The sequence below is a fragment of the Balaenoptera borealis genome, assembly GCF_965194805.1.
Source record: "Balaenoptera borealis genome assembly, chromosome: 4".
In the NCBI taxonomy this organism is placed as follows: Eukaryota; Metazoa; Chordata; class Mammalia; order Artiodactyla; family Balaenopteridae; genus Balaenoptera; species Balaenoptera borealis.
In genome coordinates this window covers 143,832,759-143,855,546 of record NC_138861.1, presented here as the reverse complement: position 1 = coordinate 143,855,546, position 22,788 = coordinate 143,832,759, and positions in this window count along the sequence as shown.

Sequence of the window (22,788 nt, the reverse complement as noted above, 5' to 3'; positions counted from 1 at the left end):
AATCTTACCTTCTCAACTTGTGTCTTAATGCTCTAATTCCCGCTTAACTTTCTGATTCTATAATATACTACTTGCAGTTCCCAGAACTGTTCATGTTCTCTCGTCTTTGTATCATTTGCTCTTTGCTATCCAGCCCCCTGCTGTTTATTTTATCACCACTTTTTTACAAAGCCCCTTTTAGTTTTCACTTTCAGGAAATCTAGTAAGGTCCTACATCCAGGGCAGTAAGGTTTTTCATCCTGTGTGCCTCTTAATATGATGTGAGCACCTATGTACAGATCACACTAGTCTACGTGCCTATCTGTGCATTGTATTTGTTTTAAGCATTTTGAGAGCTTGTTGTTTTTGTATCCTCAGAGCCTTGGCAAAATGCCTGATGCTCATTCAGCATTGAAAGAATAAAGAAGGAAGAGAAAAAGGTGATGAGTGGAAGAGGGAGGAAGGAAGAAAAGCAGATGATGGGCACCTTGATGAGAATGTTTAATTATCCAAGATGGATAAATGTGGATAATATGTAGAGAACTGTGGCCCTAAATTTGCTTTCTTTTAGCAGTAGCTGACATAGCCACTGCTAAAGGAAATACATAGAGTTCTTGGATCTGAATCCCATCTTAGAAGCTGTTTACAATCTGGCTCTGACACTTAGTACCTTTAGCAATTTACTCACCCCTTTGTGCTTCAGTTTCCTCATACGTAAAATTGTGGCACTAACAGTGTATAACTTTAGGATTTTTATGAACAGTAAATAACTTTGTACAGGTATACCTCATTTTATTGCACTTTATAGCATCTTGCTGATACTATGTTTTTTAAAAATTGAAGGTTCGTGGCAGCCCTGCCTGCATTGTCAGATGTTGGTTAGCAATTTTTAGCAATAAAGTATTTTTTAGTTAAGGTATATACATTGTTTTTTCAGACATAATGCTATTGCACACTTAATAGACTACAGTGTAGTGTAAGCATAAATTTTACATTCACTGGGAAACTAAAAAATTCATGTGACTCACTTTATTGCAATATTTGGTTTATTGTGGTGGTCTGGAATTGAACAGGCAATATCCCTGAGGCCTGCCTGTATTCATAAAGTGCTTAAAAGAGTGCTTGGCACATGGAAACCAGATAAGGGTTTAATAAATAAATAAAGGAGTTGATGTTGGGGAATTCACTATATAATTTGTAGGGTACTTCTCTAAAACTACTCATTTGTTCTGTGTTTGTGTGTTTGTGTTAAAGAGTCCATAATTAACTGCAGTATTATTGGCCACTGAGAAATACAGTTTTATATAAAAGTGTTATCTTCCATGGTAGGCAAAATGAACACGTCAGATTTTCTACATTAAACAATTTATCAATCTTTGTACATTTCTAGTTCTTATATTTTGAACATGGAGGAATACTTGATTCCAAAGATTATGATTTGACCTTGAGTAATAAATGTCTTCTTCACAACATAGAATTATGAAGAAAATGATATTTATTACTGTTTTCTTGTGTGCCCTTCAGATCCTTTGCCTTTTAATTGGAGATGACATTTTTGTAATCGTCTCTGCTACTAACAGAATTGGCTATACAATTTATAAATTAAAATGTTATATTTGCACCTTCATTTCAATTGAACTTGAGTGCAAGTCCAAGAGTTTCAGCAAGGTTTTATAAGCCTGAGCCCTCATTTCTGTGAAAAATATGTCTCACAGGCTATGCTTTTCAGCTTTGTTTGATGTCATTTCTAGTTATAATTGTTCCATAACAGCTTAGGCATGCTAGTGGGTTTAGTACTACCACAATTACTGAGGAAACTAGAAAGAAACTTTGTACAATTTTCCTATAGGCCTCAGGAAGTGATTGCCCTTGATGTTTGAAGCATGTATTTAAATCAAAACAGCGAAAATGGAATAAACTATTCTAAGCATGTTTTTGAACTGTCTACCAGTGCAGCTACATAAATCAGTTTGGGCTCACAGGCAGAGGATACAAAGGGATTTTACTTCAGATATAAAGGAAAACAATCTAAAGATAGGGAAGAATTTTAATTAAATTGAAAATGTGAATCAAAGTATTAACATTGTTCTGATACGGATTCTTATTACCATCAGATTCATCACGCCTTCGACAAAGGTAAAATTCTGAAAATCTAGTACAACTTTGTGGCACAAGAAATTATCTCTGCTCATATGCAAGGCTGAATTTGTCATTTTTGTTAACTGCATTGCTACCAATATTTATGATTAAAAATTAAAACTTCAAGTAAAGTTAAAAAAACAAAAAAACTTCAAGTAAAGTGCTTTCCTCTTTTCCTTGAAAAGTTCTAGATTTAATGGATGTGGATAAAAATGATAAAAATGATACGTCAAGTAATAATCAAATATGGAGAAAAGGACACTTATTACTATTGATTATTTTGATAAACTTGTCCTGCTCTCACGATTTCGGCTTTTTTTATTAGATTTTACAGAAAATCTGTGTATGGGTTAAAAATTAATATTGTATAATTAGATTGCTATAATATTAAAGAGTATTGCTTAATTTTTTAAATCATAGCTTTATAAGTATTTCTTTTCTTAGAGCGTTCAACTTTTTAAAGTGTGGAGAAAATACCGACATTTAAATAAGCTAAAATATAGATTTCTAGGAGAGTTAGATGGAGGAATGAGGAGAGAGAGAATTATAAATAAAATTTATAATTTTATTATAAATCTATAATAAAAAGAAAGGAAAGTGGTGGAATAAAGAGACAGGTAAAACTACGGGAGAGAAAAAGAAATAAAGAAGTCCAGAAAAATACAGGAGAGAAATAAAAATAACTGAAAATAACTGAGCTAAGATGGCAGATTATAATACAAGTGAAAGTATTAAAAGTATTTTTTGCATTATGTTAGATTTTCAGAAATAGTAAATGTCTCCTATTACCTTCATAACTCAATTATTGTCATAGAAAGGTTGTAAATTTCAGGTACCCATTAATTGACATCCAAAGTCCATCTCCTTGTCAGGTTCCAATCCTTTTCCTCTTATACCATAAAAGTGGGGGAGATGTTTTACCACTAGATTTTGGAGAAATTATTTAGTCATGCTTCCTTGTTTCATTAAAATTCATTGCATCTAACTTCAGTTGGGTCTTCTGTGCTAAACAGTGTTCTTTTTATTCATACATAAATAAATCCTTATACATGTCCTAATTCTAGATATTGCAGCATTTTCACCACTCTGAAGGCCATAAGGCCATTCTGACCCTCCCACTAAAAGAGTGAGTTAACTTCGCCTCTTTACAAATAACAACACTCTAATATGAACTTAAGGTTGCTATCCATCTCTGTAAAAATCTCTCTACATTTTCCATGATTTGCTAATAATTTCTCTTTTCAAAGGATGAATTGCCATTCCTCTTTTCCAAATTAACCTCTTCCTGCCCTCCCCAACCATGACACCTCCAGCCTATTCTGGTGACCCATCACACCTACATTCCCTTAATCTTGTTCTATTGATCATTTCCTCTTCTATTCTTTCATCTTCTAATTATTCGTCTTCTATTTACTCCTTCCCTGTGGCTCTTTGCTAAGACCTTCAATCACGGTCAGTTGTAAAATATACTAAAACATCTTTCTTTCATCCTGCACCCGATCAAGATCCCACTCACTCCTCAAGAGAGTCAACAAAGTTATTTCCATATCTTTATCTCTTACTCACCATTCAGATAATTGAAATCTCACTTTTACACCACCTTGATTTTATCATTGTATTAAAAATCAGGAATGACTCCCTAATTGTTACACTTAATCCACTGCTTTTGATATTCCTGCTGGATATTTGCAGTATGAACATCACTGACCAGCATATTTCTCTTGAAAATTCTCCCTAAAATCCAAAGAAAGTTATCTCTCTCTTTTTTTTTTTCTTTCCTATCTCATAACTCCTTAGTCTTTCACTGATTTACCCCATTTCTAAATGTAGGTATATGCTAAAGGTCTGTTTTCAATTTCATTGATTTCGGCTCTTTATTAGTTCTTTCCTTCTGCTTGGTTTAGGTTTATTTAGATTTTTAAATTTTACTTTCTTAAGGTGGAAATTTAAACTATTAACTTGAGACTTCTTCTGCTCTAATATGAGAGTTCTTTCTCTCTAAGAACTGCTGTGGTCACAAATTTTGATATATTATTGTTTTCATTCAGTTCTCAGTATTTTCTGTTTTTTTCTTGAGACTTCCTTTTTGACCCATGAATTATTTAGAAATGTACTGTTTAATTTTCAGATGTTGGAAGATTTTTCTGTTATCTTTTTGTTATTAGTCTACTTTAATTCCATTGTATTTAAAGGACATACTTGGTATTATTTCTTTTCAATTTGTTGAAGTGGTTTTTATAACTCCCCAAATGGTCTACCTTGGTGAATGTTCCACCTGCACTTGAAAAGTCTGTATATCCCGCTGTAGTGTTCTATAGATATTAATTAGTTCCAGTTGGTTGATGGTGTTGTTTATTCTTCTATATCCTTGTTGATTTCTATTAGTTCTATCTCTTACAGAAAAAGGAATGTCCTCTACTTCAAATTATTGACCAAATAGTTTACTAAAACTCTGCTCCTGGCCTTAGTTTTGAAATCTGTTACTTCTGTTGCCACCTCATGATTGCGGTTTCCTGAGGCTTCTATTTCCTCCCCCTCTGTCCCTGAAGCTTCAGTTTTGTCCCCCCTGTCCCATGAGGCCTCAATACCCTTCCAGTGCTGCTTCCAGCTCTGGCTGCTCCATGGTCACAGAAAGCTGCCCGCAGCAGCAATAACACCATGAAAATATATAGAACACATACAACTTTATAGCAAAAAACCTAAAAGACAAGAAATGGGCAGAGGAACTGAATAGACAGTTTCCAAAGAAGACATATAAACGGCCAACAGGTATATGAAAAGGTGCTCAACATCACTAATCATCTCTCAACGTTACTAATAATCAAGGAAATGCAAATCATAACCACAATGAGATATCCCTTTATACCAGTTAGAATGGCTATCATCAAACAGGCAAGAGATACCAAGTGCTGACTGAAAGTGGAGAAAAGGAAACCCTAGTGCACTGTTGGTGGGCATGTAAATTGGTACAATTGCTACAAAAACAGTATGGAAGTTCCTAAAAAATTAAAAATAGAACTACCATATGATCCAGCAAGCCCCATTCTGGGTATATATCCAAAAGAATTGAAATAAGGATCTGGTAGAACTTTCTCATGTTCATTGCAGCATTACTCACAATAGCCAAGATGTGGAAATAAACTAATTGTCTATCAATAGATGAATGAATAAAGATTATATATATATATATATATATATATATATATATATATATATATATATATATATATGAGTGAAATATTATTCAGCCATGATAAAGAAGGAAATCTTGCCATTGTGACAATTTGGATGGACCTTGAGGGCATTGGGCTAAGTGAAATAAGTCAGACAGAGAAAGACAAGTACTGTATGTTATCACCTATATGTGGAATCTAAAAATGATAAACTCAGAGAAACAGAGAGTAGAGTGATGGTTACCAGGGGCTAGGAGTGGGGGAAATGGGGAGATACTGGTCAAAGGGTACAAATTTCTAGTTATAAGATTAATAAGTTTGGGAAATCTAGTGTACAGCATGGTGATTATAGCTAATAATACTGTATCATAGATTTGAATGTTGCTAAAAGAATAGATCATTAATGTTCTCATTACAAAAAAGAAATGGTAGCTATCTGATGGGATGGAAGTGGTAGCTAATACTATGGTGGTAATCATTTTACAATTTATAACTGTATCAAATGAACACTTTGTATATCTTAAACTTACACAAGGTTATGTGTCAGTTGTATCTCAATAAAGCTAGAAAAAATAAAAAATAAAACTCCACAGAGGGAAAAACAGACTAATGAAGGAATTCTCATGATCATATCAATTGCAGGAAAAGCTTCACTAATTCATTTATTTCTTTACTTACTTCTTTGGTTGACTTTCTTTTCTTAGTGGAAAATGGTAATTCAGAAAGTTTGGAAGGCATTTTGTTGGACATTGGTACAAATTGGTAAAAAAAATGTCTTAGATGATTCAACAGTGAATGACTCATCAACAAATGGTTTCAGTTAAACTTTTCTCAAAACACTCCGCCAGGGTACACCAACCAGTTCAGGTGTCTGGTTTTTATAAATTTGTTATTTTTTTAAAAACATAAATCAGTTAATTTAAGATATTTCAATATTTGGGTGCAACATAACATAAAACATTGTTTTGTAATGTGACATGTTTTAGCCAAACAATAGAGAAGTAGGTGATTACATTCAAGGAATTAAATACAAAGCAGGTCACAAAGTAGGAATATTTAAACTGCATTTGTTTATAGAAGATCCTAATATCTTCGTGAAAATCATGACCTCACAGAAAGCCCTGGCTGAGAGTCTGAATGCTTTGTTCAGGAAAGAGAAAATAAATAAATGAGATACACATTTTTGGCCAGCTAATCAGCAAAATATTAAATTATTTTCTGGATTTTGATCGTGTATTGGTAAACAGTTTAAATACTCTAATATTAAGAATGACAGTAATTTTCTAACAAAACTGGTAACAGGAGGTGCTAAATATTTTCCAAGTTGAATTGATAATTCTAGTGTATCAGTTGGAATTCTCCAGAGAAACTGAACCAATAATATATAGATATAGATATATAGATATTCTAGATACTCTCTCTCCCTCGTGTGTGTGTGTGTGTGTGTGTGTGTGTGTGTGTGTGTGTGTGTGTGTGTGTTTATTATCATATTAAGTACTAGGCTCATGTGGCTGTGAGGGCTGGCAAATCTGAAATCTGTAGGGCAGGCTGACAGGCTGGAAACTCAGACAGGGTTTCCATGGTACAGTCTTGAGGCAGAATTCCTTCTTCAAGAAACCTCAATTTTTGCTCTTAATGTCTTCAGCTGATGGAATGAGGCCCATTCATATTATCCAGGGTAATTTCCTTTACTTAAAGTCACTGATTGTAGATGTGAGCTACATCTACAAAATACCTTCATGGCACCACCTAGATTAGTATTTGATTAAATAATTGGAAACTACAGTCTTGCCAAGTTGATACATAAAACTAACCATAACATCTGGTTATCTGTTTTTATAGTTTGCTTTCATTTAAAGTGAGATATATTTTAGATATATTAGATATAATATATGTTTATATTCATTAATTCAACTATTGATATTAATAGTAATTAATCAGTATTAATACAACCAATAAATAAAATATTATATTTTACATTCACTAACTCTTTTTTATTAAACATTTACTATGCCCTAGGTACTGTGCTTTGTTCTGAGACATATACAGTAAATGTGATATTACCTCTATCTATATACTTGAGAAGTTTAAATTTTGGTGAGATGAAATGTTCAGTCTTGACTTTGTAGACATACATAGATCATCCCCAGTTTTCAACTTGAAGAAGGCTCTAAAGTATATTTCATTATTAAATATTACCTTGTGGTTATATGTGCAAGGCTCTGTACTATGTGCTCTGCATACTTTAAAGGGTAAAAAAAAGTGCCCTTCCCTCAAAGAGTTTATAACCTGCTAGAAATCCACTTGGCTCTTAATTCTGTCACTATGTGATCTGGGCAAATTACTGTAATTTGAAGTTCAGTTTCCTTATCTGTGCATGGGAATTACACTAGACAATATTTCAGTAAGATTTCTTTATGGTCCTAAAATATTATCATTTTAAAGATTCTCTGTGTTGAAAATTAGTCTCCAGAGAATAATTCTCCAATGGTTACATTATTTATAATGATTTGATTCAAAGTAGGAAATTAGTAATTGATGGCTTACATTCAAGTACTGAGGTCTATACATGATTTGTTTTAGATTCTCAGATAAATTGCCTTCATAAAACAATGAAAGTTAACCTCAAAGACTGATGTAGAAAATTACCAATAAATAGGAAATGCAGTGGCCAATAGCAAATTACAGGCTTTAACATTATGTAAACATTAAACGAACATTACTATTTTGAGATAGTCAACTGGTTATGAACTACATTTAGAAAAAAAGTGTTACGTGAGGTTTGAAGATTTGAAAAGCTACAATATACATTAAAGATTATTCTTTGGAAGTTGCATTACATTTGATCGCCAAATTAAAACTTATTTTCAAACTTTGGCCATTCAAGATTAAAGGAACTTCTGCCTTGTAAAATACATATTACAAGGAAGTAACGTTTTTAATATTGTAATTCACTCTGTTTGTATTCATTTCCGTAAAAAAACGATTGCACAGGGCAAGGATATTATCATGATGTTATTAGTAGCATTCACGTTTTAGGAATTTGAAGAAAAATATACACTGTTTTATATATCCTTTCTTGGTGAGAAAAGAGCAAACCTTCTGTTCTGTGACTGAACTGCCTGCCATTCTCTGTGAACACCAAAGCTTCATTCTTCATATTTGCTTTCTATTTTCATAGCGATGGGAATGGAATGTGACCCTCAGCACTCAGCCATTATCCTGCCCTCTGTGGCTATAGCCTTTGACTCAGGCCTGAGTTCACCATAACTTATTTTTACAACGATCCTGAGATGCAGCCAGCCCACTTGGCAATATTTTCACTCCTACTCAGCTCATTTCAAAATGGGGACTCTCACTGTTTCTCTTTTCAGAGCTTTTCTAGTTTCAGCATGAAACCTTTTAAAATAAAACTGCTGTTATGTGAATGACTGAAGACAACATGCATTTTTTTCCAACTCCCTGATTTGGTCTTGACTATTAAGTTCCATAGAGCCCTCTACTTTCCAGTCTTATTCATAAAGCTATTACCCTGTCTAGCAATATTTTCTCAAGAAATTTCTGGATAGTACACACCTTTTTTTTTTTTTTTAATGGCAGCAAATGGGTTCACTGTTTTCATAGAGTAAATCCCCAACATGTCAACATGTGTGTCTGGAATGCTTGCCTTGTTTGGTAACAGATCATTGGAATTGTTTGTGACTATCAGTGACTCCAGAGGATTATTGCAAGATTTGAGACTGGGGTTCTTTCCTTTCTGACTTTGCTGTTCTCCTTCTACAGTTTTGTTTTGCTGTTTAGTATATGCATTTTTTCACCTCAGTAACCCTTCCCCCACCCTTGGTGTTTTTTTATTAGTGTGAATTGATGGGCTGCAAATTTGTAAGCTTTCATTTTCTAGTTTTCTCCCAAGAACTGCTTTTAGTGACAATTAATTAATTAATTAATTTTTCACATGATGAATTTCATAACCAGGGAAGTTGTAGAAATAAATGGCAGTTAAAACACATGAACTTATTTCACTTGTAATTATGGCTTACAGCTTGCTTAGTGTAGTGGTTCTCAAACTTGACTGAGCTTCAGAATCATCAGGAGGGCTGTTTAAAGCCAACTGGACTCTGGGCACCACCCCAGTTTCTGACCCTATAGTTCTGGGAGGTGGGGCCTGAGAATCTGAACTTCTAATAAGTTCCCTGGCGGTGCTGCTGCGGCTGGTCAGGGGGCCACACTATGGAAATCATCTCTGTAGAACAGGACAGAATACTTGACTTTAGTCACTGTGTACAAATAAAATACCAGGCTGTCATTTACTGAATAGGGCACAATGGCATGGTATTTAAGAAATAGTTTTGCTCTTCTCTTCGTAGAACAGTCCACTTTCCTTAAGCTTAGCTCTTGCATTCTGTAAATACAACTCGAATTGAAGAAATGGTCGTATTTCTGACAAGCCGTGAGGCTTACCAAGGTCAATTTTGTTTGTTGTATCACTTAAAATACAATTCTACTTACAATTGCCTGGCATGGATGAGTGAACATTTTTTTTTTAATGTACATAATACTTTTTGACACTGGGAAATAAGAAGCTATGAAAATAAGGTTGGTAAACCAGTAAAGAAGTCTTTCCTTAGATGGTCACAATCTGCCAAGAGCAGATAAGGAAAAGGATCCTGTGGGGATAATGACAAGAAGCTTACAGCCATCAACCCCATGTCAGCACTGGGCTGGAAAACAAATAGAATGCCAGACAATGCAGAACAAATACTACAAATCACAGGCAATCCCCAAACCTCCTGTCAATCTTATACTTTTGAAAGACAACTAAGGAGCGCAAAGAACATTGGACAATTCCACACTAATGGTTACATTGTGACTTTCTTTTGTCTTTCTTCCCTTGATCTCAAATTAAATTTGTCTTCAGTAAAAAGTTTTCTCTACGGAGCATATAATTTCGTCTCCAACATAAAATACTCAAGAAGAGACTGAGGCAGAGCAATGGTAAGTTAAATATTGAAATTATGTGTTAATTATGATGAATTATTTTAGATTAATGAAGTAGTGTTTAGCAGATTTCTGTTGTGTCTGTATATACTCTTTTTCAAAGGGTTTTGAAGCTATAAAGTGTTATTGGAAAAAGATATTGTCAGATGAAGTTAAAATAAGTGATCATAGACTCAGCTCCACAGAAATTACAATATGGTTAATTATTCCTCATATGATAGCGAAATATTTTTTACAAACTACTGCTTAATGAGTAGTTTTCTGATTTTTTAATTGTGACATTATAATAGATTTCAGGACACATTTTAATGCTACTTCTGACACAGAGTAGTTAAAATGAATGGCAGAGCAGATAATGGATTAGATGAAGTTTGTGAAATATAGGATACTATAGTTTAAAATACTTGATAAGTAGTTGTGCAACAAAGGTAGATGAGGGATAAAAACTATTAACACTAATATCCCTTAATCATTGGGAAAGTGCTGTGTTCAAGACACTCTTCTAAATACCTTACATAGATTATATAATTTAACCTTCCTCCCCCCACCTAAAAAAAGACACAATAACAAAGTCTGTATTACCATTCACATTCAATTGATAAAAAAAAAAATTTCTTGGGCTGCCCAACATTACTTCCAAGGCTGCACAACTGTTAGCATCCCATGAAGTTTGTGGAATCTTAGGTTTAGAGAATTCAAATAATTTGGTAAACTTATGCAAGTACTAAATGCTGAGGCTAGAATTTGAACTCATGCTTATTCTTTTAATTCTTTTAATGTACATTAATGTAAGTTTATATTAGTGTTTTCAGGACCATTTATATGGCTAAACAAACTTCTCTTGTTGATAAAATAACTTAGTTGGAATGAATCTGCCAAGATGGAATTTTACCAAAGTTGGCTTAGAAAGTAAATGCTGTTAAAACGTGTCTACCGTGAGGTAGACAATTTGTAAAATACAGACGTAGCATGTTTAATTACGTGCAAAAATGATCAAGAAAAAATGCGGCATTTTATGGAATTATAAGTGAGTAGGAAATCCAGGGTGAAATAGCTAAGTGACAGTAATTTTTTCTAAATGTCTGTGACTCCATAAAATAGAGATATTAATATTGATTTGTAATATGTTTTTCTTTGTATTATGTATTTCCTCTTCTTGTTCCAAATTGTGAAATAATATTTGCATTTGTATTCTTCTAACTGATTGTCATCCTGAATTCACTACTTTACTTGTCAATAATAAAAAGAGTTTCTCAGAAGACTTGGTCAAGGCAGTTGACGCTATGAAGACCAATGCTTCCTGAGGGGAAGCTTCTCTCCTGGGGTTGCTGTGTTGCCTGGACTCATCTTTACTCAATGTTTTGCAGAAGCTCTGAACCAAATCTTCAGCCTCCAGACACCCTCTAGACTGCTTAAAGAGAGAACATTTAAAAGCATGTCTGTATTTCTTTTAATCAATTTCAGTGGCCTAAGAGAAGAAGAAAAAAGGAGAAGAGACATGCAGGTACATATAATTTATTCAGAAAAGTAGTGGAGAAAATAGAATGGCTTGCAAGTCAGAATATCTGAATCAGCTTAGAAGCAACATAAAACTAGCAGAAGTAAAATGACAATGATGTTAATACAATAAAAAATGTAGTGTGTTCCAATAATAGCTAAGAAGCAGAAAAATGTTTTAAAATAAGTTGATGATAAAGGTAAACTTTTGCAATAAAAAATGATAGCAATAAAAAATGATAAGGCAAAACAAACTGATGTTAATTTAAAGTTAGGTGGAAAAGACTGACAGAATAGAACTATGACTTTACCATCACATGGTGTTGCTCATAAGTTGGGAAAAATCTTCTAAGTTATGACATTGTCTAAAACATTTGGTTTTAACTGTAGCTGAATTAAAAAAGATCTTATTATACTCTTTTGTAATTATTGAGATATTTTATTAAGACACTAAACATAATCATTGTATAATTTTTTAAAAGATATCTTTATACAGCCAAATGAAAACATGCAGGTACAAATTATTTTCTTTCAAATGAACAGTATTATTACTCACTGCTTAATTCAATGTCCAGAAATGATTACAACATTTCTTCCTTCCTTAAGTATAAGTTTGATAGCAGTAATTTTCCTTTGAAAAAGTGATGTTAGAGTAAAAACATTGACATTGGTCTAAAGGGAGCTTTCATGCATCTAAGAAGTAATTGTCAGCAGTAATTAGGCTGCATCTCAGTTAAGGCTTACGACAGATGCAAGGAAGAATGAACAGACCATCTTGTAATACAAAATGTACCTACTGCATAAATGAATCATTTAACAAATACATATTGAGTGTCTTATTATTACGTAAGAAATGTAGGGAAGACAATATTTTTGATGTACTGAATAAAAATATAGATGCCAATTATGTAAGTAAAATGCAGACTGTCATTCATTAATCCACTGAGTAAATATATTTATGGAATGGCTAATATGGCCTTTTTCTCATGAAATTTACATTAATTGAATTTTCTTGAAGGGTGTTTGAGGTTCAGAACGTTTGCTCTAGAGAATGAGGTAGGCAGTTGATGGAAGACATAAAAAGGAATAATTGACAGCACAGCTGAGATTGGAAGAGATGTCACTGGCACCCTTCAAAATAGAGTAATTTTATCTAGAGGCATTCAGCAGTCTGTCGATAGCAGTAGAGACTGCACATAATGTACTACATTATTTTGAGGTTTAACAGAACAATAGGTGTTCTTAGAAGTGATATGTGACCTTAAATTGCATAAAGGATGTACATAGAACTATAAGAGGTCTGTTAACTAAATAATGTGAAATTTCCACATTAAAAGGACAGGTAGAAAAATTAGAATGAGTGAATTATACTAAGGAATGAGAAAGGTGGAGAATCAGACATGGCTATTAAAAAAAAAAAACAACCCAAATTACAAGAGATATTCAAAAGGAAGACTGTTATCTCCATCTTCAATATTGCAGAAAACTTATGGTAAAAATTACCCATTGGATTTGTTAAACAGCAGGAAACTGTCATTAGACAGTTCCTGGAACTTCACTGGTGAAAGCCTGATCGTAGAGGGTTAAAAAGTGAATAGGAGGTAAGCTGGTGGAAAGAGCAACTTTAAGGTAGGCATTCCCCTCCAACTCAACAGAGTGTACACATTGATTGGAAAGTGGGTGCAAAAATTAGGGGATGCCAGGTGAAATCTCTCAAATGTCATATTTCCACTGTTGAACGTAAGCAAGGACTGAGGAGCAAACGCAGTGCGTACTTAGAAATTAATTGGTTCTGCTCTTATCAATATTGGTGGTGAGAAAAGTCCCGCTTTTTTTTTATTGTAGTGAAATTCACAGTACATAAAATTAAGCATTTTAAAGTGTACAATTCAGTGGCATTTAGTACATTCACAGTGTTGTGCTTCACTTTTAATAAGCATTGCTTTGAAAAAGGAAAAAGGAAAGAAAGAAATCTGAAATAGGTATTAGAAGGATTCCAATCTTTGTTTTTAATATGGTCTAAGATATCTAATAAAGTGCTACTCCAGCTAATCAAGGGTTGTGGCAAAGCCATGGTTTTCACGATAGCTTTATGTCTCCTTGCGGTTGTGTGTGCATGATTTTCCAAGTTTTTTTCTTATCTTTGAATTTTAAGTCATAGATTTTTGTGGGTTTTATCTTTTGTTTTTCGGTTTTCTCTAACAGCAAGTGTCTCTTCTAGAGCAGGCTACTGAAAATCAACATTTAAAAAATAATTTTTAAAAGTAGAGCTATAAATTAATTTCCCCAAACCTATAATTACAGAAATTATTTCTAGGAATTGTATTTAACTAAATAAAAGATCAAGAAAGAATTCTGGTGTTTGGAGAAAATTGAGTGAAATAGTAGAAGTGCCACAAACAAATGATGAGATTAGGTCTCAGGTTGTCTTGGGAGAGACAGGGTAGCAGAGGAATGTGGAAAAGAGAAGAGGGGACATGAGCACTGAGGATGAGAGAACTACAGTAAAGGAGACACAGATGTGGAGTCCAGCTGCTTATTGTCTTTAATCGGACAACTTAGTTGACTGTTTATACTTCTTTCTTTTATTAAAAGCACAATGACCTAAGCTGACTCAGATAGTCTCCTTCTGCTACAAACATGAGATCATAGATAAAATGAAACTCTAAAAACAATGTCTAATCAAACACAAAGGAATAAAAGGAAAGATTCAAGGAGCATAAAGAATAATAAAAATCAATATGGTGTGAGCTGATGGCCCTATAATTCATAGTGATTTCTATCCTCCTCTTAGGCTTTAAAGGCTGAAGCCTAGCCTTCTAATCCCCATAGAGGAGGACAGAGGAGATGGCCACAGGTTGTTGAAGGTAATTAAGCTCTACTTTCTAGCCTTGCATAAAATACTACTTGAAAATCCTTTCACAGAGATTCTCCATCCATTAAAAGTGAACTAGAAAAACTACACACAAACAAAGATGTGGGCATAAAATTTCTGTTCTGTCTAGTCTTCAGTTTAAAGGTAGAAAAGGTAGCTGGGAAAAATCAAAGACTTGCAGCAAAAAAATTTATGCCTAGCGTTCAAGTTTATAATATTTACCTACAATTTTTCCAAGAGCATTGAAAGCTATATAACTTTGTCAGAAATAAGGAAACTGAAAGAATATAATCAGATGTGAAAAAAAATATTTGATGAAAATTACCTCTTAAAACTCAATTATAAAACCTGAGAAGTGAGCCTTCCATGAGAGTGTTAGTAGATGCAAGAAACAGACAGTGACATTAGAAACTAAAAATAATAAGAATAATAAGAAGGAAACTACTAAATATATGCTCAAAATTCTTGAAGAGCTAACAAAGAAAGAAAAGAACAAATTTGAAAAAAAATAGAACTTGTAAGTAATATATGTATAATAATTGAACTGAAAACTCAATAGAAAGACTAAAGAAGATTATACAGAGCTAAAAAGAGAAGTAGTGAACTGGGAGAAGGATCTAAGGAAATCACCTAACATGCCACAGAGGAAGCTTATGCAACTAGTGATAGTGACTGGCAGGGAGCACCAGAGATTTTCTGGGATGTTTGTGACCTTCTCCTTCTTATCCTGGAGAATAATTAAGAATGCCATGTTCACTTTGTGAAAATTCATAGAGTTGTAAAATTAAGAGTGATCTACTTCTATAAAGAGGTAAAAAACGTTAGGTATAAGTACACAAAATATGGGATATGTAACATCTGAAATTGTAAAGGGGAAAGGTAATATAAAATGTTCTATCAGTTTTAGGGAAGTCAAAAATGGAATGAAAACCAGGAAAATGAACATGATGAGTAGATAGACAAAACACAAAATAAAATGATTGAAATAGCCCAAATATAAATTTACCTCTTTGAATACAAAGGACGTTAGATTTGATAAAATACTGTAACAAATTTTATTTTAAAATATCATACTTAAAAATAATGACTAAGACCTATCTCTTTGGAAAACAGGAACAAAATAAGATTTTTTCTTTAAGCTTCTCAGGGTTCTAGCCAGTAGAAAGAAAAGAAAAGGAAATATGGGGCATTAGCTTTGAAAAGAAATAAATAGAATTCTCATAAAACTTACCAATATGAAAGGCCATTTGGAAAAACCAAATCCTTAAAATCAGACTTCACCAAGATTGCTGGATACAACATAAATATTCAAAAATAAACCTGTGGTGAAGTCTATGGATAAGAAAAATGTTATGTGTTCCTTTCCAATCTAGTTTTTCTTACTTTTTCCTTCTTTATTGTACTAGCTAGAACTATGAACTCAACGCTGAATAGACAGAGTGAAAGCAGATATACTTGCCTAGGCCCCAATCTTAGGGTAAAAGCATACAATCTTTAATATTAAGGATAATGCTATTTTTTTTTGCAAGTAATCTTTGTGTTTTATTTTGCAGTTTCTATTGTTTTGTCTTCAAATCCACATCTTTTCTAGTGCAATGTATAATCTTACATTAATCTCATCCAGTGTATAATTTCTTCTCAGATATTGCAGTTTTTGTCTCTAGAATTTTGATTTTTTTGAACATATGAAATACAGCTACAACAATGGCTTTAACATCCTTTTTCACAACTTCTAACATTTGTCAGTTATCTGTCAGTTTCCAATAATTATTTTTTCCCCTCATTAGAAGTCACATTTTCCTTTTTCCTATCATTCCTAGTTCTATGATTGGATGCCAAACATTTTGATTTTTACATTTAAATGGTGCTATCTGGTTTGATTTCTAAAATATTTTTGATCTTTGTTCTAGGAGGCAAAACCGAACTGCCTCATTTGGCTACCTAAAAACAGCTGGATTCATTTTGGTCTTGCTTTTATGATTTTTTAAGGTGCTTCCCAAACAGTGCTGAGTTCTGGTCTAATCGTTCCCCATTGCTGAGGCAAAACCCTCCTGAGTATTCCATTCGGGACTTTATAAATCTTGAGATTTTTCAGTCTGGCTGATGGGAACAGGTACTATTCACTGCCCTGTGTAAGCACCAGGCACTGTCCTCTCTAATCTTGTCGAATGTTCTTCCCCCACATCCTCAGGTATTCCCCTCACAGGCACGTGCTGCCCTGTACTTTATTGAATACTCAGGGGAGACTCTGCAGATATCCAGAATTTTCTCCCTATGCACTTTTCTCCTCTCCAGTACTTTCTCTTGTAAATTATAGCCACTTAGCTCTCCCTAGGGGCTCTTCTCAGCTTCCTAAACTCAGGGAGTGTCCAGGATTCTGCACCATGCATAGAACCTTCCTCAAGGCAATAAACTGGGATAAATGCAAGGCTCTTCTGGCTTGCTTTCCTTCTTTCAAACTATCACTGTTTATTGTTGTCTGGTGTTCAGTGTCTTGAAAACTATTTTTTAGGGCAGTGAGAATACTCTGCATGATAGCAAAAACATTTGTCCAAACCCATAGAATGAACAACACAAAGAGTGAATCCTAATGTGAACTACGGACTTTAGGTGCTTAAGATGTGTCAATGTAAGTTCATCAGTTGTAACTAATACATCACTCTGGTGGGGGATGTGGATAACGGAGGAGGCTATTCATCTGTGGAGTCAAGGGATATATAAGAAATCTCTGTACCTTCCTCTAAATTTTGTCGTGAATATAAAAATGCTCTAAAAAATAAAATCTTAATTAAAAAAGACACACTATCTGAAAGGTAAGTAAAAGAGACAAAAGGAGGAAAATGAATGATAACTACATAAATGATTTTCACCTTTATTAATCAAGAAGTGTAAATTAAAACAATAAGTTTTTCCCATCAGATAAGACTTTAAAATGGGCAGGGACTTTCTCACATACTACTGGTAAAAAATATAATTTAACACAAATGTTTCTGCAAAGAAACCTGGAAAATACATTTTTAAATATGCAAAAATTCCACTATTGTTTCTTTTTTTTTTTTTGGTCTGTGCTCCTCGGTTGTTACAAATGGGATTGCAGATCTGTTACCTGTTATTATATTTTGGCCAGAGCTTGTGTTTTATTAGCTATCATTTTCAAATATATTTACTTTTCATTTTTGTTTGATTGTTATAAAATGTGTCTCTCCTCTCTGCTCTCTGTTTTTCTCATTACTCTAATATTGTTATGTTATATATTTCTCTTTTCCATCTTTGGTTTCTCCCTTACTCTTTTTTTCCCTATATCTTCTGCTTTGTTTCTTCCCACTAATCCCTACCCCGTATCTTTTTCCTGATACCTGAGAGTTCTTGTTTTATACCTTCTGGATTCCTAGATATATATTTCTGAGCTATTATATATCTAATTTTAGCTGATCTTCCAATGCCTGCACAATTTTTAAAAATTTCTTTTTCTCCACCTATATATATTAAATTATTGTTTTTATCTTTGTTGCTGTTTATTTCTGGTGTTTTCCCATTATTTATTGAAACATCTGGTTTATTTTTATCTTTTTTTCTTGGAATACACTTGCATGGGGTTAGATTTTGTTTTATTCACTGATTTTTGTAGTATCCTATGTTTAAATGATGAGGGTTTTCCAGGGAAAATAGCTGGGGCCCATTTTCAAACTTATGGCTTTTTCAAGCATTTGCTACCTGAAGGTCCAGTGGTTTTGTCCTGCTCAGTTTTAATTCTGTAATTAGTATGTGGTTTCTGTGTGAGCCATTTTCCTTTGTAAGAGAGTATTAGCTTGATATATCTGAAATTCTCAGTAGGATATGCTGAAATAGCAATATTTAATCTTCTATATCTGCTCACACGTTTTTGCATTGCAATTATTCAGCTTCTGTGAGGAATTTTCCCAGTTTCACTGGTCATTCTCATTGCATCTCTTCATGTTTCCACTCAGGTTGGAATACACCGCACTAAGTGGTAATAATTTTTTGGCTACTTTTTTGGAGGGGGAGAGTTGTTTACATGATTTAAGGTTATTTTTGTATTTTATTTTCACTCTGCCATTCCTACCACCAGCTGCTGTTCCATTGCTGCTGCTTTGGTGGTTCAGTCAACCTCATTCTTATTTTGAGATCTGTGGGCATTCTCGTTGCCTCATTTTTAAAAGACGTGATGAGTATATCTTTTTCTTTTTCCCGTCGTGTTGACTTATTTGGTTTTTAGAAGGAGTTTGGGGATTATTTTAAAATACTCAAGTTTACTATATGTAAAATTGTGAGAAAATAAAGCAAAAATTAAAAGAGAAGATATTTAATAAACAAGTCAATAACTGTAGTAAGAATACTACTTATAAAGGAATAAATCTAACAAAGGAAGTATAATATATTTATGGAAAATGCTTATAAAGCTTTTGAAAATAAAAGAATGCTAAATAAGTGAAGATATATATTGTGTTGTGGGTGGCACACCTCAGCATTGCAAACATGCCAGTTCTGACCAAGCAATTCTATTCATCCATTGTATTTCACAGAATTTGATCAAACGCTTACTAAAATGTATGCAAAAATGAAAAAAAAGCCAAGATTAGCAAAAACATTGGTAAAGAAGAAAAGTAAAGGGGAGCTTTATCAACACTTATTGTAATGAAGGTATTTGTAAGATTACAAAAATATAAATATTAGTAATACACAAAAGAAAATTTATTGACACTTACATGGTAAACTTATTCTAGCAGGAGCAGGAACATCACAAAACTGAAAAAATGTTCACTTTAGTGGAGTAAAGGTGAGAAATGGGATTGTAAAGATACTTAAGAGACTTCAGCTTCTCTTATAATATTTAAGTACTTTAACAAATATTAGAATTGCATATGTCAAAATGTCTGCATCATTAAATCTGAGTTATTATTCCTAATGTACTAGGCATATTTTCCCCTCCTCCCCCAGCTTCTTTTTCTCCTCCTCCTCCTCCTTTTCCTCCTTCTCTTTCTCCTCTTCCTCCTTCTTCTCTCTCTCTTTCTCTCTCTCTACAGGAAAAGAGACGTTTTTTCAAATATACCTGAATTATTTGGTTGTTTTTCATTGGTCAGTAGACAGTGGTCTTGATTTTGAAAGACTAAGAAAATGTTTATATTGCTCTATTTCTCTCCTCTAACTTCCTGCTTTTATTTTGGTTGGTAGTGTGGATGGAGTCTCAGAATAGAATTTATGAGGAGAAAACAGCTGTTAGCACTGAAATGATAAGTCCATTAACTGTCCTTACAATATGCATTGTGCATAATTGCATGATTCAATTTTATTTAAGTTTAAAGCTTTTTAAAAAGTGTAGCAGTAAATACTAGACTACTAGGCACTAAAATCTATGATGAATAACCAGTTTTGGATTACACTTTAAACACTGCAAAGCTATTTATTCTTTAAAAAGAGGCAAAAACTAAAGTATTGGCTAATCAGACTAGCTAAACATCATTCATACAGAGAAAAACTACTTGTTGGGGGTTGCACTAGCCATTTTTACGACTTATGTTTGAGGCATAGTAATGGCAACACAAATAATATGGTGGGCAAGAGATATCTGTTACTCGGTTGGAAAAGCTGAAAAGGTGATCCTGAAGTGGAGCTTAATATTCAGTTACATTTAGGTAAAACAGATCCTCTGAATAGTGGGTGAGTGTGGTCTATAACCAATGACATTTAATAAAGTGGAGTCCTAGTAATAATGTTATTTTATACATGACCTTTTAGATTATCTGAAAGATGTTTAAAACTGACATAGCACACGTAGTAAGTGATGGTTGATCCAATTTCTCTTATATAGCATGTTAGAACTATCTACAGGGACAAAAATGAAAAAGCAACGCATTAAGCATTTTCGATGTCTTCCAAAATTTTTGGTTATGCCACATGACACTTTGGCAAATTTGCACATATCCACAGCTAATCTGAGTCTTGGAAGCTGCCTGGTGATATTCCCAGAACACCAGAGGATAAAAGACATATAAAGAAAGAGCTTCTACAAGGCCATCTCCTACTCACTCCCCTCCATCTCCCCTGGGAGGTTATCATGAGACAGTTTCTCATCACCTCCTGGGTTCTGATGAGATAGGAGGCTTCTGGAACTCCACACTCAGAATAAAGCTTCAAAACATAAAACTGCTCAGCAGCAGTCAAGAATCAGCTCCTCAGCAATATAGTATCCCACTACTCATATTGTAGTCATTTGGCCCCTTTTGTTTCAGTGTCATCCTTTTTGGTGTTGGGACAAAGACCATGGGAAGCTGGCACCTTTTGCTAATTTTTGTTTCTCTATAAAGTCTCTGAATCTAAAAGCGACTCCCTGTATCTTTACTAATAAAATCAGTCAGGACTTGGACTGGTTTTATCTTGTGTGTGCTTGACAAACCTGTATTAAGAAATAAATTTTGCATCACTGAAACGGGAAAACAGGTCATCTTCCCAGCACTGAATCAATAAGGTTGTTATTCCTGCTTCATGAGTCCTTGCATTCCATTCCTTGGAACCCATCCCGCGCGCGCACACACAGACACTCTCTCTCTCTCTCTCGTTCTCTCTCAGAAGTTATAACACAGTCCATGGATATTCCTGATATCTGAGTTCTTATCGTCCTATTTAAGTGCATTATTTTATCCAGAAATAAGAGTCTGTCAAGGGTCACTTCTCCCAGGAATTGAAACAGTGCCCCTGAAATACAATTTTTGCAGCTAAGTCTTAATATTAATGTCAAGTTTATCTCTGGATCTGACTACCCAGCTGTAAGGAGCACCTCATATTACCTGTTAGACTGTATGATTTCTAGCTTTAATTAATTTAATTTATATTGGTTTTACTGCTATATTCTCATACATAGAATCGTATTAGGTACAGTGTAGGTGCTCAATTATAATTTTTGATTGGATAAAAGAAATATTAGAATAGTGTGGTGTAATATAACATAGACTAGGACAGTTTATCCCAGGGTGTGGTGAAAAACTTGCCAGTAATTTAGAAAGGTGCTGACTTAATTTCAGTCTTATGAATTAAAGTGAGAAAGAATGACACTGCCAAAAAGAGTTTACATGGCATCTTCAGTGCCTTGGAATACTGTACAGGGTAAGGAATAGAAGGTGTAGGGATCATGTTGTCCTTTCTTCTTTCAGTTGAAGTTTTGAGAAGAAGAGAAATAATAAAGAAAACATTAAAAAAATCCTCTATAAAATTTTAATAATATTTACCATTGAAAACTCTACTTTGTGCTACTAAGATAGTGAGCTTAGGGTGGGGATAAAGACAGTTTTCTTAAACTATTTTTAAATAATATAGAGGTTGGCAAGAGAAATGCTGACCTGGACTAACAACCTTTTATTTCTATCTTATTGAGAAAATTTTAAAATGCACTCAAGAACAAAGACTAAATTATGAATGCATATAATCCATCCTCCAATATTAAGAGCTGTTAACAGTTTATCACATTTAATTTCTGTGTTTTCATTAAATACTTAAATATTACATACATAGCTAAAGTTTATTTTATTCCTTATCATTTTTTCCTATCTATCACTATGCCAACAATCACTACCACAATAATCAAAAAGATCATAAACATAGATGAGACAGGATTTAACTCAGGAGAAGAATGTTTTTGGGTTTTTTGTTTTTTTGAGAGAGATGCTGGTATTCTGAAATTCCAGCCCACCTACCAGGAAGGGTGGGTTGTGACTTCCTCTAATCTTAAGTCAAAAAAGCAGAGCTTCCTCAAGATTATTTGGAGGTGGCAGTTTGATTTGTGGTTCTTTTTGCACTTGTGGAAATCCAGAGCAAAAGATGACATACTGGCCAGATACTTTGGGATCACATTCAATAATGCTTTGGGATCAGCCTCCACTCTCACAGTGTGTCCATACAAAGAATCTCAAAGTTATCCATGAACTACATCGAAAGAAAATGTTGGGGAGGTTACTGCCTTTCTAATTTTGTCCTATAAACCACCAAGAGGAGCAATAGGCTTCAGCAAAGGGGGAACTGGAAGTGAAATGCTGGATTCTTAGCATCTGAGGAGGGAGTAGGTGACTTAAAGAAAAGAATGCATTCACCTAACCAAAGGAAACCACAGGGAGA